The sequence below is a fragment of the Rhineura floridana genome, chromosome 4 (genome assembly GCF_030035675.1).
Source record: "Rhineura floridana isolate rRhiFlo1 chromosome 4, rRhiFlo1.hap2, whole genome shotgun sequence".
In the NCBI taxonomy this organism is placed as follows: domain Eukaryota; kingdom Metazoa; phylum Chordata; class Lepidosauria; order Squamata; family Rhineuridae; genus Rhineura; species Rhineura floridana.
This window is the reverse complement of record NC_084483.1, coordinates 14,650,132-14,663,911: the sequence shown is the minus strand read 5'-3', so window position 1 is coordinate 14,663,911 and position 13,780 is coordinate 14,650,132. Positions and strand designations below refer to the sequence as shown.

The window sequence follows — 13,780 nt, the reverse complement described above, 5'->3', positions numbered from 1 at the left end:
ATTTGAGTTTCCAGTGGATGGTTTACTTTCGTTGAAGGCTGCCTTGAAGCCACTTGCAGTGAAAGGCAAAGGTTTTTTTAAAAAAAAACCTCTATAAAAACAAAAAATAAAATAATGCAGCTCAGCCAAGACCTCATCTTCACCTGGGAGAATCACCTGGGCAGACCAAATAGCCACCCTAGTTCAGCTCCTGTGTCCAGACTACTCCCTTGCTCTGAGTGGAGGAAGGGTGAGGTCACTAACCTGCCTTCAATCTGCACCAAGAGAGGGGGTCTGTGCCCCATCAGGCTTTGACTATCTGGCAGGGTGTGGTCCTAACTCCGTCCAGCCCCTAAAAGAGCAGAGACAGGCTGACATCACCACCAGCTTAGGGTTGCCACAAAATATTCTTAGATATCTGAAGTGAAAACAGCATAACCAATCATGCAAGTGAATGTCGTAAACATGTTACACACACCGTTTCTGTCCAGTGTTTGCTTTCATTTCTGCAGGTGAAGGAAAGGGACAATTTCAAATGATTTTGAGGAGGAGGTACACACTTAAATTTCTTCTATCCAACATTCCAATTGAATTTTTGAAAGCAGCTTTAAAAAAAAAAAGTATAACAAAATACAATACAAAATCACATTAACAAGTTATAAGCACGCAACGGTATTAAAAACCGCACACAAAAAAACCCAAGACTCAATAGTAAAATACATTCTGCAATAAAAAATACAAATGCTGTCTGGTCAAATAATGCTCTCTTCCTTTGATAACCAGTCAGTGACTACCACACATATCTTTCCTCTCATTTAGAGTGCAAACACACTATAGATTTAAAGCACATCGTAAACACATTCTTCTTGCAAAGAATCCTGGCAATTGTAGTTTCCTAAGGATGCTGCAAAATGTAACTGTGTGAGGGGTAAACTACAGTTCCCAGGATTCTTGGGGCAGGTGTGTGTCCTTTTGATAGGCTTTAAATAGATGGTGTCTTTGTGGTCAATATGGAGAAAGAGCAGAATTCTGGCCAGGATGGAGGCCAACCATATCCCCCTGTTGCAAATCCTTGGGAAATATATGTGCATTCCTGTGAGCATTCAGAGGTACGCCATCCAAAATACAGACATCGATCCTTATTAGATGTGCATCAGAAGACACATAATGCTGTATATACAGACAACAGTTAAGTTTCAAAAGTGGTTTTGTCTTGCAGCACAGGGGACTTATTGGGGAGGAAGAATACCGTACTCTACTAAGCCGACAGAGTGAAATCATGTACTTTTCAGAAATGGAGAGACCAAGTATTTAATGGACAATGGCAAGGCTACGAAATCTAAGGGTTTAAAACCTTCAGATGTCTATTTCGACTTGATGAACACAAGCAGCTGGTCACAGTTTGGGCAGGGATGGTCGAAAGGACATACTGCATGAGTCCAAATATTAAGGTTCCAAGCATACCTCAGCCACAGAATCCAAGCGTCAAGCCCTGATCTGGAAAAGGGAGGAAACCACACTGCAAGGAACACTGTGCCATGAAACACTCTATACACTCTAGAGCACAATACATGTCTAAGAGGAGGCTGGAAAAGAAGAATAAGCCTAAACATGTCATCTGTCAAAGGGGAGCTAAACTCAGAAGTATCACAGGGTATTCACTTAAAAAAAATCAAGCAAAGATTCATCTGAAGTCATGAATTTGTCAATGCTACTTTAAATGGTTATCATATTACTGGGCAAAAAGTTGTACAAGATCCAAAGGAGAATTATTGTAACTCTGACAGAAGTGGTAAAAGGACACATAGAAAGATCTCATACAGGCATACCCCGCTTAACGTTGCTTCACTTAACGTTGCCTTGCTATACCGTACATGCTCCATACGTCCCCATACCCTGCTTAGCATTTGCGCGCTTCGCAATAATGTACATTTTATTGGCATGATGGTGCTGCCATCTAGTGGTGATTGCGTGCAGTACAAGTGAAGACAATTGCTTCACTTAAAGTAGATTTTCACTTAAAGTATACTCTCCGGTCCCATTGCGAACGTTAAAGCAGGGTATGCCTGTATTTATCTGTACTGAAAATAGAGTAAAAAGCATCAAAACAAAAAATTAACATGCTCTTCTCTTTCCTCCCAGTTTTCCTCTTAAGAACACAGAAAAGCTGCCTTATGCCAGCTCAGACCATTTGTTCATCTCACCCAATACTGTCCTGACTGGTAGCAATTCTCCAGGTCTAGGGCAAAGGTCTTTCCACCCCCATCCCATGCCATCTGGTTCTTTTAACTGGAGATGCCACCAGTTGTATACTTAGGGCTGGATTTGGGGGCAGAGGTTGAGGGCCCCACTTAGCAGAATAAGTACATTTTGAAGCAAGCAGACATTCTACCCAGGGAAGCCCTTCTTGTTGCTCAGTGGCCAAAAGAACAGAGATGGATGGATCAGTCTATTTCCAGTCCATGTCATTTTTGCATGTGTTTATTCATACATCCATTTCACCCCATTTCTGCATTAAGCTGCAAGCTTTTTTAAAGTCTCTACAAAACTTAATATTCAAATATGTATTTTATTTAGATACGTATTTTATCTCAATACATGTATTTCTAAACTATCCGGCAGTACACGTTTTAATGCATTTTGTTACATTTGTGAGCTGAGAACCGTATTGCAAACTTTGGAGAAGTGCAAAATTCAAAAGATAATTAGGTTCCAATCTGTGTTCTAATATAGGTGGTGTGTATTAGGTCAGTTCATTTAAAAAAGCAAACCAAATAAAATTCTCGTCCATCCCTACCAGCAAAGTAGGAGGTGCTTTAGTCAAGGACAGGGCCTTCTCAGTAGTGGCACTCCAACTGTGGAATGTACTCTTACCCCTATGGTTGGTGATAATACAATGTCACAATACAACGTAGTTTTCAGGACCAGCTGAAAACCCATTGTTTCTTCCAGGCCAGGGAGCAGATTAAACAAGGGTAAAATGTATGTATGTATGTATGTATTTTACTGATTTATATTACTATGTGTACATTTATTGGGGGAGTTAATGTGACCCATTCTGGAGATCACTTGTGATAAAGACTGGGATATGATTTTTTTCAAATAAATAAATAAAATTAACATAATGCAAACTATAATCTAAAGGTGGTGGAGATACAAGACCATTGAGACCAGAGTAGAAAAATTACCTAAGTGCACCACTGGATGCCAGGGATGGAAACTGGAGCCTTCTGAATGTCAAGGTTGTGCACTGCCACTGAGCTATGGTCCACCCATAGAAAAGTAATGGGTGTCACAGCTGAGTTTTAAATTCTGTTGACGTTACCCAGCCTTCTGTATTGCAGTCACGAAATACATGGCTTAAATATCAGATATCCCTTAATACCCAGATAGTTAAAGTAGTGCTATTTAACCACAAAACTGAAATTAAAAAGAAGATGGATGCCCTGGATCTCTCTCTCACTAAGCCATCAGGCCCTCCCTTTGCACAAATGACAGGCAACTTTTTATGTCAAACCCTTATTGATTTTACAAATGTAGATTCTACCTCACTGCAAAGCTCTGAAGTGGCTTACAGTAACTCAAAGTAAAATGTAATAATCTTAAGCAGCAACCCTTAGAACAACCAAACAGGCCATCAACCCAATTTTCAAAATCAACCATAACAAATACTGTAAAACAGTCAACAGTTCAGTAGCAGCCACGAAGCTCCTGTATGCTGGCCCTCATCCATTCAGCCATGGCCTCCAAGGACTGATATAAGACAGACAGCTACACCCGTCCTCAATGTTTTTGTTAAGGTACTCCATTGCTATAGATCATGTCCACTGGTTGTTTAATATATATGTTAAATAGTAGTGGAGAGAACACAGACACAACACAGCGATGGCCAAGCTGACACAAGCATCCCACCTGAACAAGACTTTTGGCACATCCTAACAAAAAGGAACTAATAAAGGGTTAGATCCAGGGCTGGCCCAAGACATGTTGCCAGCTGAGACAAAAGAGCAAAATGGTGAAGGTACCCAGTTCCCAAGGCTGACCAAATTATTTTGACAGCTGGGGCAGAAAACCCTACAAGCACCTTTGGGAATAAAAGCACATTACAATGAATTAACTAATAATTTGCTGCTGTTGTACAACACCCAAAATGAGAGGTTTGTTGCTACACTCTGTCTAAGCGTGGGCTGCCTTTGACACAAATACAGATTCTAGCCAAAAAGTAGGTTTGAAATTGGTCTACAATTGGCTGAGCGTTCATCCTTGCCCTTTCAAAGGTGGCAGCAGGCTGCCTCCAGCCCAAAGATGAGTTCACATCTTCAACCAAAAAGTAGATCCAGCCTCTTTCACCCTTTCTTCACAAGAGTCAAGATAGCACATTATTGCTTTCCAAGTCCACACCTGCTAAAAAGTCTGCTTTAAGTACTAAGAGAAACTTCCAAAAACATCCTCAGCATGCAGCCTACTGATCAAACTCTACTCTGTTAAAACTTATAGCCAAAAGCCTGAAATAATAAATCCCAACATTTTCCAAGACTCATTTTGACATTACAAGCCCCAAGACCTTCTGAAACAGAGATGGAAAGATTATGAAGAAAATGTCCACAGCCAGGATAAATTAGTCTAAATGGAAATGGACTGCCTTCAAGTCGATCCTGACTTATGGCGACCCTATAAATAGGGTGTACATGGTAAGGTATTCAGAGGGGGTTACCATAGCCTCCCTCTGAGGCTAGTCCTCCCCAGCTGGCTAGGGCCTGCTCAGCTTGCCACAGCCGCACAAGCCAGCCCCTTCCTTGTCCGCAACTGCCAGTTGGGGGGCAACTGGGCTCCTTGGGACTATGCAGCTTGCCCACGGCTGCACAGGTGGCAGGGCACGTAACCCTAGAGCCACTCACTGTGGGGGGGATCTTTAGCTGGCCCTTGAAACCCAGGAGACACGAGTGGGGATTTGAACTCACAGACTCTGGACTCCCAGCCAGGTTGAGAAATGTGAGGAGCACATTGCTAAAAACATAAAAACCAACAACAAAAATTTCTTTAAATATATTCAAAGCAGGAGACCATCTAAGGAGGTGATTGGACCCTTGGATGATAAGGGAGTCATCCAGAGAAGGAATAACCGGGGGTGGTGGTGGTGTAAGAACAAAGAGCCAGGCTATGGGCAAGCCTTGCCACAGCAGCTTAGGACACAGTATGGGAGGAAGAAAAAGGCAGCCGCTCTGGGGCTAACCACCCCAGTGGCAAGTCAAGAAGGGAAAGGGTTAACTGGAGGAAAGGAGAGGCTACTTACACACCTGATGACAGAGGGATTAATGGGGAAGACTACTTAAATAAACAGATCTCAGAAGGGCTCCGAGGGTGAGAAGAGCTCTAAACCCACCTGAGTGAGGAGCTCACCAGGTGTTTTCTGAAGGCAAGAGCTCTGAGGACTTCTGGGATCCACAGAGGGAGGGTGGAAGCTCTCACACTGCTCTTACTATTAAGCTGATTGAATGGACTTATTTAACTGGGGTATTGTAATGTGTGCATTGCCTCCAGAAACTCTGAAATATATGATGGTGATATGATGATATATTAGCAATGAATATAGCTAATAAAATAATAAAATAAATGAATAACAATGCCCCCATTGCATGCTGCTGACCCCCCCCCACACACACACCCATCACCAAAAACAGAAAGAGGGGGATGTTTCACAGGGGAACAAATGTTTTTCACAAGACACTTCCCCATTTTGACTCAGCTCTAATTAAATCTATAGTTGTACAGATGACAGGTGTCTGTAAAACCGAACAGAGAGGAATATTTAAAACACTGGATGAATTCGTAACCAAATTAAGGAAGAATCATGACAACGGGCATTCCTGCTGGCCAACTGGCATTGCAAACACATCAGTCGGTACTGCAACAGAGACAGAGAAACCTTGCCAAAGGGCTTTGTTTGATAATGCCACATCTTGGCAGTATTGGGGGCAGGGAAGGCACTGTGGAAGCTGTTATTACAGGGGACTGTGGCACTGAGCTCTTGCTTGCTGCGCACGCTGTCCACAGAGTGCCTGGAAGATGTTCCCCTGCCGTGTTTGCTTCCCACATCAGACCCTGCATTCCAAACCCAGACATTGTCACAGTTCTATCTCTGCATTCCACAGATACCTCCTTCGTTGTACCAAGCTGCTGCCTTGTTTGATTTTATTACAATGCTTGATTTTCATTTTAATCCTCTCCCTGTCTCAGGCGGCGTTTGTGTTTCCCACTTCCTCCCGTGTCTTCATCGTCCTTTCCCTTTGCTGGTGTTCCTGAAGGTTAACCTTCCGTTCCTGAGGTTCCCAGAGCTGCCCTATGGCTTGCGGTAGGGGTGGCCACACGCCTTCTCTCTCTGCCTCACATTCCTCCAACCCAGATGCTGGCTGTCCCCTCACACTTCTTCTCCTGTTTTCCCCACTCCCTCAGTTCTGCTGCTTCTGTGTCCACCAACCACTCTCTCTCCCCACCCCAAAACATAGTGCAAAATGCCTCACTGTATCTGGGGAGACAGGCAACACCTTCCTCTGTGTTGCGACCGCCCCGCACGCCACCGCCTAGCATCTGCTTTTCATCCCCGTATCTGCCCATAGGTGGCCCACCTTGAAGGCCTGAAGCCTTGCAGGGCCTGGAGTGTCATGCCAGTGCTTGCTGTTCTTCTGCCCACCTCCATTCTGCCAGTTTGCCCCTCAAACTGTGACCAGCTCGGGCAGACTCTGCAAGCTGTCATCCTGTTATACCTGATCAAATGACTGGGGTGGCTCCCCTGCTTCCCCTGGTGGCACGGCTCCAAGGGAAAGCATGATTTCCCCATCCATCCCCGGGCCTGGATCTCTCCACCATGTCTCACTCTGTCTATACACCTGGCTGGACTCCAGGTCTGCATTGCTTTGTTTGCTCAGGCTGCCTATCCAAATCCACACATAGTATGGCCCCAGGGAGGCTCTCTCTTTAGCTAGCTAGCTGGCTGCCTGCCCGCCCCTCTTCTCCACCCTGCACCCCTCCCCCATGCACTTTATTTGATCAGGCCTTCCATCCTAACAGTCAGAGTTTCTTGTCACACTCTAAGGGTATCAGCTACCTTAAAGGAGGGGTGGGGAACTTGAGGCCCTCCAGATGTTGCTGAACTACAACTCCCACCAACCGTGAGATGGAGCCCATCAACATCTGGAGGGCCACAGGTGCCTTCTCTCTTCCTTAAGAGTCTCTGTAAGGGCTTGTGGGTTTCACTGAGGGGGCCCTTAAACCCCCTCCCCCCATAATTCAAAGCACTGACCTGAGGTGCTGCCAACATACTTTTGACTACATCTATTATCTCTACCTCTTTTTGTGCCAGTCCTCATTGGGATACCCACTGCAAGCATAAGCCCTGTGATTGCTGGGGCGCCTGCCAGCCAGCTCCCCTTCTCTCCTTGTCTGCCTACATGCTGATGCCCACTTCAATGCACGAGACACTGGTGGCCACTGGGCCTCATTCTGCTGCTGCCTCCTGCAGTAAAAGGAACTGCGCCACCTGTTCCTGCATACGCTCACCTCAGTGAGAGACACTCATGTACTTGCTCCTGTTTGCTGTTGCTGCCTGCCTCAAGGAGAGACTGGCCCCTGTGACCTCATGCGGATGCTGCCTATGTGCCTGAAGGAGTGAGACTGGCCACTGTGTCCTCATGCTGATGCTACCTGCCTGAAGGAGTGAGACTGGCCATTGTGAACTCATGCTGATGCTACCTGGCTGAAAGAGAGAAACTGACCACCATGACCTCATACTGATGCTGCCTGCCTGCACAAGAGAAACTGACCACCATGCTGATGTCGCTTGCCTAAAGCACAGAGACTGGCCACCGTGACCTCATGCTGATGCTGCCTACCTGCCTGAAAGAGAGACACTGGCCACTATGATCTCACTCTGATGCTGCCTGTCTGAAGGAGAGTGGCCACTGTGGCTTCATACCGATGCTATCCACCTTAACACAGAGAGAGACCCTTATGCCCAGGTTCCCAGACACTTTTCATGAGAAATGTGCTGTTTGCAGCCTGAACTAGACACAGATTTTCTTCAGTTTCTTCCTGACGCTCCCATACTGTCATATGCAATCTTTATTTCTCCTCAGATAAGCAGGCAAAAGCTTTACTCTCCACCAATGCCTTTGAGGACACGGAATGGCTGCCCTCTGACTCCTGCTGGCTGTCACTGAGAGCATCCCTCTATGCTATGCCTGCCTGCCAGACAGGTTTCTAATGAATGAAAGTCACTGAAGAGTTAGCAGTCACCATTTAGGGATGAAAAAGCATCAGAGAGCCAACTTCAGTGGAGCTGTAGCTGTTCCCAAAGAGAACAAAACTAAAGCAAAACTAACAACAACAGCAACCCTGAAAGTAAAATAAAACTGAAGTTTTGCCTGCTGCACCACCAAAGCAGATATAGTCATGTATCGCTTCCCAGGTATTTTGGCAATTTCAGGCATACAGTAAAAACAAGAGATGTAGCAAGCTATTGCTGAGGCACTTTACATGACTTGTTTGTTGGCTTGATGAGTAACAAGTTGCCCAGGCCTGACTGACAGCAATCACATGAAATTGGTATAACAAATAACTTAAATTACCCTAACATTACAGAAATCTGTCAAAAGCATAATTCAGTTACTGAATCACTCTGTCACTTTGAAACATAGAATTATTCTTAATCTTATGTAGGCAACTCAAGCCCCATTTAGTGACAAGCATGGAGAATTCAGCTACATTCTTTGGACTGATTGATTCCATAAAGGAAGCCACAGACCTGAACTTACAAGATCTAAATAGGGAGGTTTATAACAGATGCTATTGGAGGTCGCTGATTCATAGGGTTGCCATAAATCGAAATCCACCTGAAGGCACACAACAACAAGAAAACTCACCCCCCCCACACACTCCCGTTTCTTCATTTAGATCCCCAAAATGCAGACTTTGTTCCTGCCAGGCACATCAAATTCAGTAAACATCTAAAATACTAATGAGATGTCGTTCAACTGTAGACTGTAAAATCCCCAAGTGGCAAAACTTAAACTATTAACAAGAACTGAATTGCACACTAGTGAATTTTACATAAAGTGCAATTTATAAGAGGTCAGACTTGAAGAGCTGGCCAATCGGACATTCTTTGATTACTTTTTTAAAAGATAAACTGTAGGCAAAGGGGAGCCAATCTGGATCAGGACTCTGGTGTAGGGGGACTTTAACCTTATGCCCCACTGTCACTTCAGATTGGGGCTCCCACATCTATAGTTTTTTGCATTGGGGGGGAAAGTTCCTCTGGAACAAATGGGAGCTTCCTTACCCACCCCCCATGTATATAGCAAGTGCAGAAAACCATCAGAAAACGTGCAGAAAACCATCAGAAATAGAAAAGGTGCCCTACGTCCACGAAAACACACACACCAGGCTCCCAATTTAAAACATACCAACTGCAGGCACAGGGGAGCCAACATGGATCAGGACTCAGGGTGGTGGTGGTTACATTTAAAAAGCCAACTGATGCTTCATCTAGTTTGGCTCTAAGATGGTGAACTTGCTACAACAGAGATGGGGGACTTTTGGCTCTTCAGCTGCTGCTGAACTACATTTCCCATCAATCTCAGCCAGCACGGCCAATAGTTAAGGCCGGTTCAACAGCATCGGAAGGGCCAGAGTTTCCCACCTCTGTGGTACAGCTACAGTTTAAGAACGTACAGAAAAAGGAAGACTATGATTTTGATTGTGTATTCAGAGACAGAGGAGCAAGGCAAACAGTTCCCATCATTTCTCAGACCAACGCAAGTATTCACTCTTCTGTTGGATTAAATGAACACACTGACATTAAGAGAGGATACCTACCTTATTAACCAAGATCACATCTTAGAAAGTCTTGCTGGGAAGAACAGCTCTTTTCTCTCTGAGAAAACAAAAAACAAAAAGCAGTGAAGAATGTGGTGTGCTGAAGTTCACCGTGCTCTAAATCAAATTGCAGCTCCATAAATTGATATTTATGGCACTGTTAGAAATGCAAAAGTAACTTGGGCATATCTCCATTAATGACATCAAGTAATAGCCAAAAGCACAACTGAAAGTTTAATCACTGATTGCAACAGGAGTTAAGCATGCACTTAAATCTAATTAAAAAAATAGGACTTAAGCAGGCTGATGTCCTAAGATTTTAGTACATCCTTAACATGTAATTTGGCCTGAATTTTGGCCAACACTGCACATTACTACCTGCAGGCTTGACAGCTTAAACAGAGATGTTGAGGGTGTGGATGTCTAGTTTTTCCTTTAACAACAGCAGGTGCAGCCGACAGGGAGAAAACAGGATTAGTAGTATAGCCTATAGAAAAGGGGTTAACCTTTTCCCCAATGCTGCAGTCCTACTGAAAATCCCCAACCAACACCACCAACACCTCTGAAGCTGCTGTTAGCTCCAAGAGGGAAATTTCCAGAGGCATCAATGATAACTTTCCTCTGGGGGCTAACGCAGGCTGGGGTGGCATGTGTGTCTACAGCGTGGTGAAAGTGCCTTCATGCACTATTATATAAGGACCACCTGGCCTATGACCTGGGAGACCAAGGTCCAAATCCCCACTAGGTCATGAACCTCATTGGGTGACCTTGGGCCAGTCACGGCCTCTTAGCCTAACCTGCCTCCTAGAGCTGCTATGAGAATAAAATAGGGAGGACAAGGAAGGACCATGTACACTGCCTTGAGCTCCTTGGAGGAAAGGTGGGATATAAACATAAAAAACAACCAACTTGAATTCAAAATCTACCTTGGTTTCATTTTCATGGCAGTACAGACACACTACTGTATGGATTTTTAAAAGCCAGATTTATCTAGGCTAAGGCACTCCCAAAGGTTATCATGTGACATCTCCCCAATTCAACAATCAGAACCAATCTCTCAGTCTCCAAAAAACACAGCATAAGAAGAAGAGTCTGCTGGATCAGGCCAATGCCCTATCTAGTCCAGCAAACTGTTCTCACAGTGGCCAACCTTAGTGCAAGAGCACTCTTCCCTCCTCTGGCAACTGGTATTCAGAAGCATAGTGCATCTGACTAGGGTGGCAGAGCACAGCCATCATGGCTAGTAGCTATTGATAGCCTTACCCTCCATGAATTTATCTAATCATCTTTTAAATCATTCCAGGTTAGTAGCCATGACCATCTCTAGTGGGAGTGAATTCCATAGTTTAACTAAGCGCTGCGTGAAGGAATACTTTCTTTTGTCTGTTCTGAAACTTCCAACATTCAGCTTTATGGAATGTCCACGAGTTCTAGTGTAATGAGAGAAGGAAAAAACTTTTCTCTATCCACTTTTCCCATGCCATGCATAATTTTATACACTTCGATCATGTTGCCTTTGACTCGCCTTTTCTCTAAACTAAAAAGCCTCAAATACCTTTTCTCATAGTGGAGTCGTTCCATCCCCTTGATTATTCCGGTTGCCCTTTTTTGATCCTTTTCCAACTCTACAATATTCTTTTTGAGGTGAAGCGACCAGAACTGTACACAGTATTCCACATGCTGCCACACCATATAGAGTTATACAACAGCATTGTGATATCAGTAGTTTTATTTTCAATATGTTTCCTAATGACCCCTGGCATAGAATTTGACTTTTTCACAGTCCCACACACTGGCTCAACTTCTTGATCAATCTATCCACTACGATTCTAAGGTCTCGTTCCTGGTCAGTCACTGCCAGTAAAATTAAGATTTTTCACTCCAATACACATCATTTACACTTGTTCACACTGAACTTCATTTGCCATTCCGAGCCTGTATGTTTCCGAGCTCGATTCAAGGTGCTGGTTTTAACCTATAAAGCCTTACACGGCTTGGGACCACAATACCTGATGGAACGCCTCTCCCAATACGAACCAACCCAAACACTACGCTCAATACGCTCAACATCTAAGGCCCTCCTCCGGGTGCCTACTCCGAGGGAAGCTCAGAGGGTGGCAACAAGGGAGAGGGCCTTCTCAGTGGTGGCCCTCAAATTATGGAATGATCTTTCTGACAAGGTGCACCTGGCGCCATCACTGTTATCTTTTCGGTGCCAGGTCAAGACTTTCCTTTTCTCCCAGACATTTTAGCATGTGTTTTTAAATTGTTTTAAATGTTTAAATTGTGTTTTAAATTGTTTTTAAAAGATGTGTTTTAAATTTGTATATGTGTTTTTAGTGTTTTTAGGTACTGTAAACCACCCAGAGAGCTTCGGCTATGGGGCAGTATATAAATACAATAAATAAATAAATTTTACCACCCATCAGTTTGGAGCTCCTTCGCAATCCCTTTTTGTTTTCACAACCCTGAACAATTTAGTATCATTAGCAAACTTGGCCACCTCACTGCTCACCCCTTGATTGTTTATGAGCAAGATAAAAAACAAAGGTCCTTGGGGGACTCCACTTTCTACAGTTGTCCACTGGAAGAACTGTCCATTTATTCCTGCTCTCTGCTTCCTACTACTTAACCAATTCCTGGTCCACAAGAGGACCTCTCTTCTTATTCCATGACTGCTAAGCTTACTCAGGACTCTTTGGTGAGAAATTTTTCGAAAGCTTTTTGAAAGTCTAAGTACACTATGTCCACTGGATTACCTCTATCTATATGATTGTTGATACCCTCAAAAAATTATAATAGGTTAAAGAGACAGGACTTTCCCTTGCAGAAGCCATGCTAGCTCCGCTTCAGCTGGACTTTTTCTTCTATATGCCTGGTTAATTTGTCTTAATACCAGTTTTCTCGGCACAGATGTTAAGCTAACTGCCCTGTAATTTCCGAAAATCCCCCCCCATCCCTTTTTAAAGATTGGTGTTACATTGGACACTTTCCAGACCTCAGGTCCGGAGGCAGATCTGAGGGACAAGTTACATATTTTTGTTAGAAGATCAGCAATTTCACATTTGAGTTCTTTGAGAACTCTTGGGCAGATGCCATCCAGAACTAGCGATTTGTCTGTTTTTATTTTGTCTATTAAGCCTAGAATGTCATCTCTCATCACCACTATTTGCCTCAGTTCCTCATACTCCCTTCCTGCAAATGTTAGTTCAGGTTCAGGGATCTCCCCTATATCTTCTATTGTTAAGACAAATGCAAAAATTCATTTAGCTTCTCTGCAATCTCCTTATCCTGCTTTAGCACATATTTGACTCCCTTATCATCCAAGGGTCCAATCTCCTCCCTAGACGGTCTCCTGCTTTCAATGTATTTAAAGAAAATTTTGTTGTTGGTTTTTATGTTTTTAGCAATGTGCTCCTCAAATTTCTCAACCTAGCTGGGAGTCCAGAGTCTGTGAGTTCAAATCCCCACTCGTGTCTCCTGGGTGTCAAGGGCCAGCTAAAGATCACCCCACAGTGAATGGCTCTGGGGTTACGTGCCCCGCCACCTGTGCAGCCATGGGCAAGCTGCATAGTACCAAGGAGCCCAGTTGCCCCCCAGCTGGCGGTTGCGGACAAGGAAGGGGCTGGCTTGTGCGGCTGTGGCAAGCTGAGCAGGCCCTAGCCAGCTGGGGAGGACTAGACTCAGAGGGAGGCAATGGTAACCCCCCTCTGAATGCTGTTTACCATGAAATCCCTATTCATAGGGTCGCCATAAGTCAGGATCGACTTGAAGGCAGTCCATTTCCATTTCATTATCTTCTTGCATTTCTTTTGCCAAAGTTTGCATTCCTTTTTATTGTCCTCATTCAGACAAGACTTACATTTTTTGAAGGAAGCCTTCTTGCCTCTAATAGCGTCTCTGACTCTATTAACTATGCCAGCATCTT

General features: G+C 44.2%; 1 protein-coding gene across 1 annotated transcript in view; it reads right to left on the bottom strand.

The window, feature by feature from the left end:
* PLCB4 (phospholipase C beta 4) overlaps positions 1-13,780 on the bottom strand; it is a 250,171-nt gene that overhangs the window by 213,703 nt on the left and 22,688 nt on the right. The window contains exon 3 of the mRNA XM_061622541.1: positions 9,853-9,910. The gene's annotated coding sequence lies outside the window, so the exon portion shown is untranslated. The remainder of the gene's footprint in view (positions 1-9,852; positions 9,911-13,780) is intronic.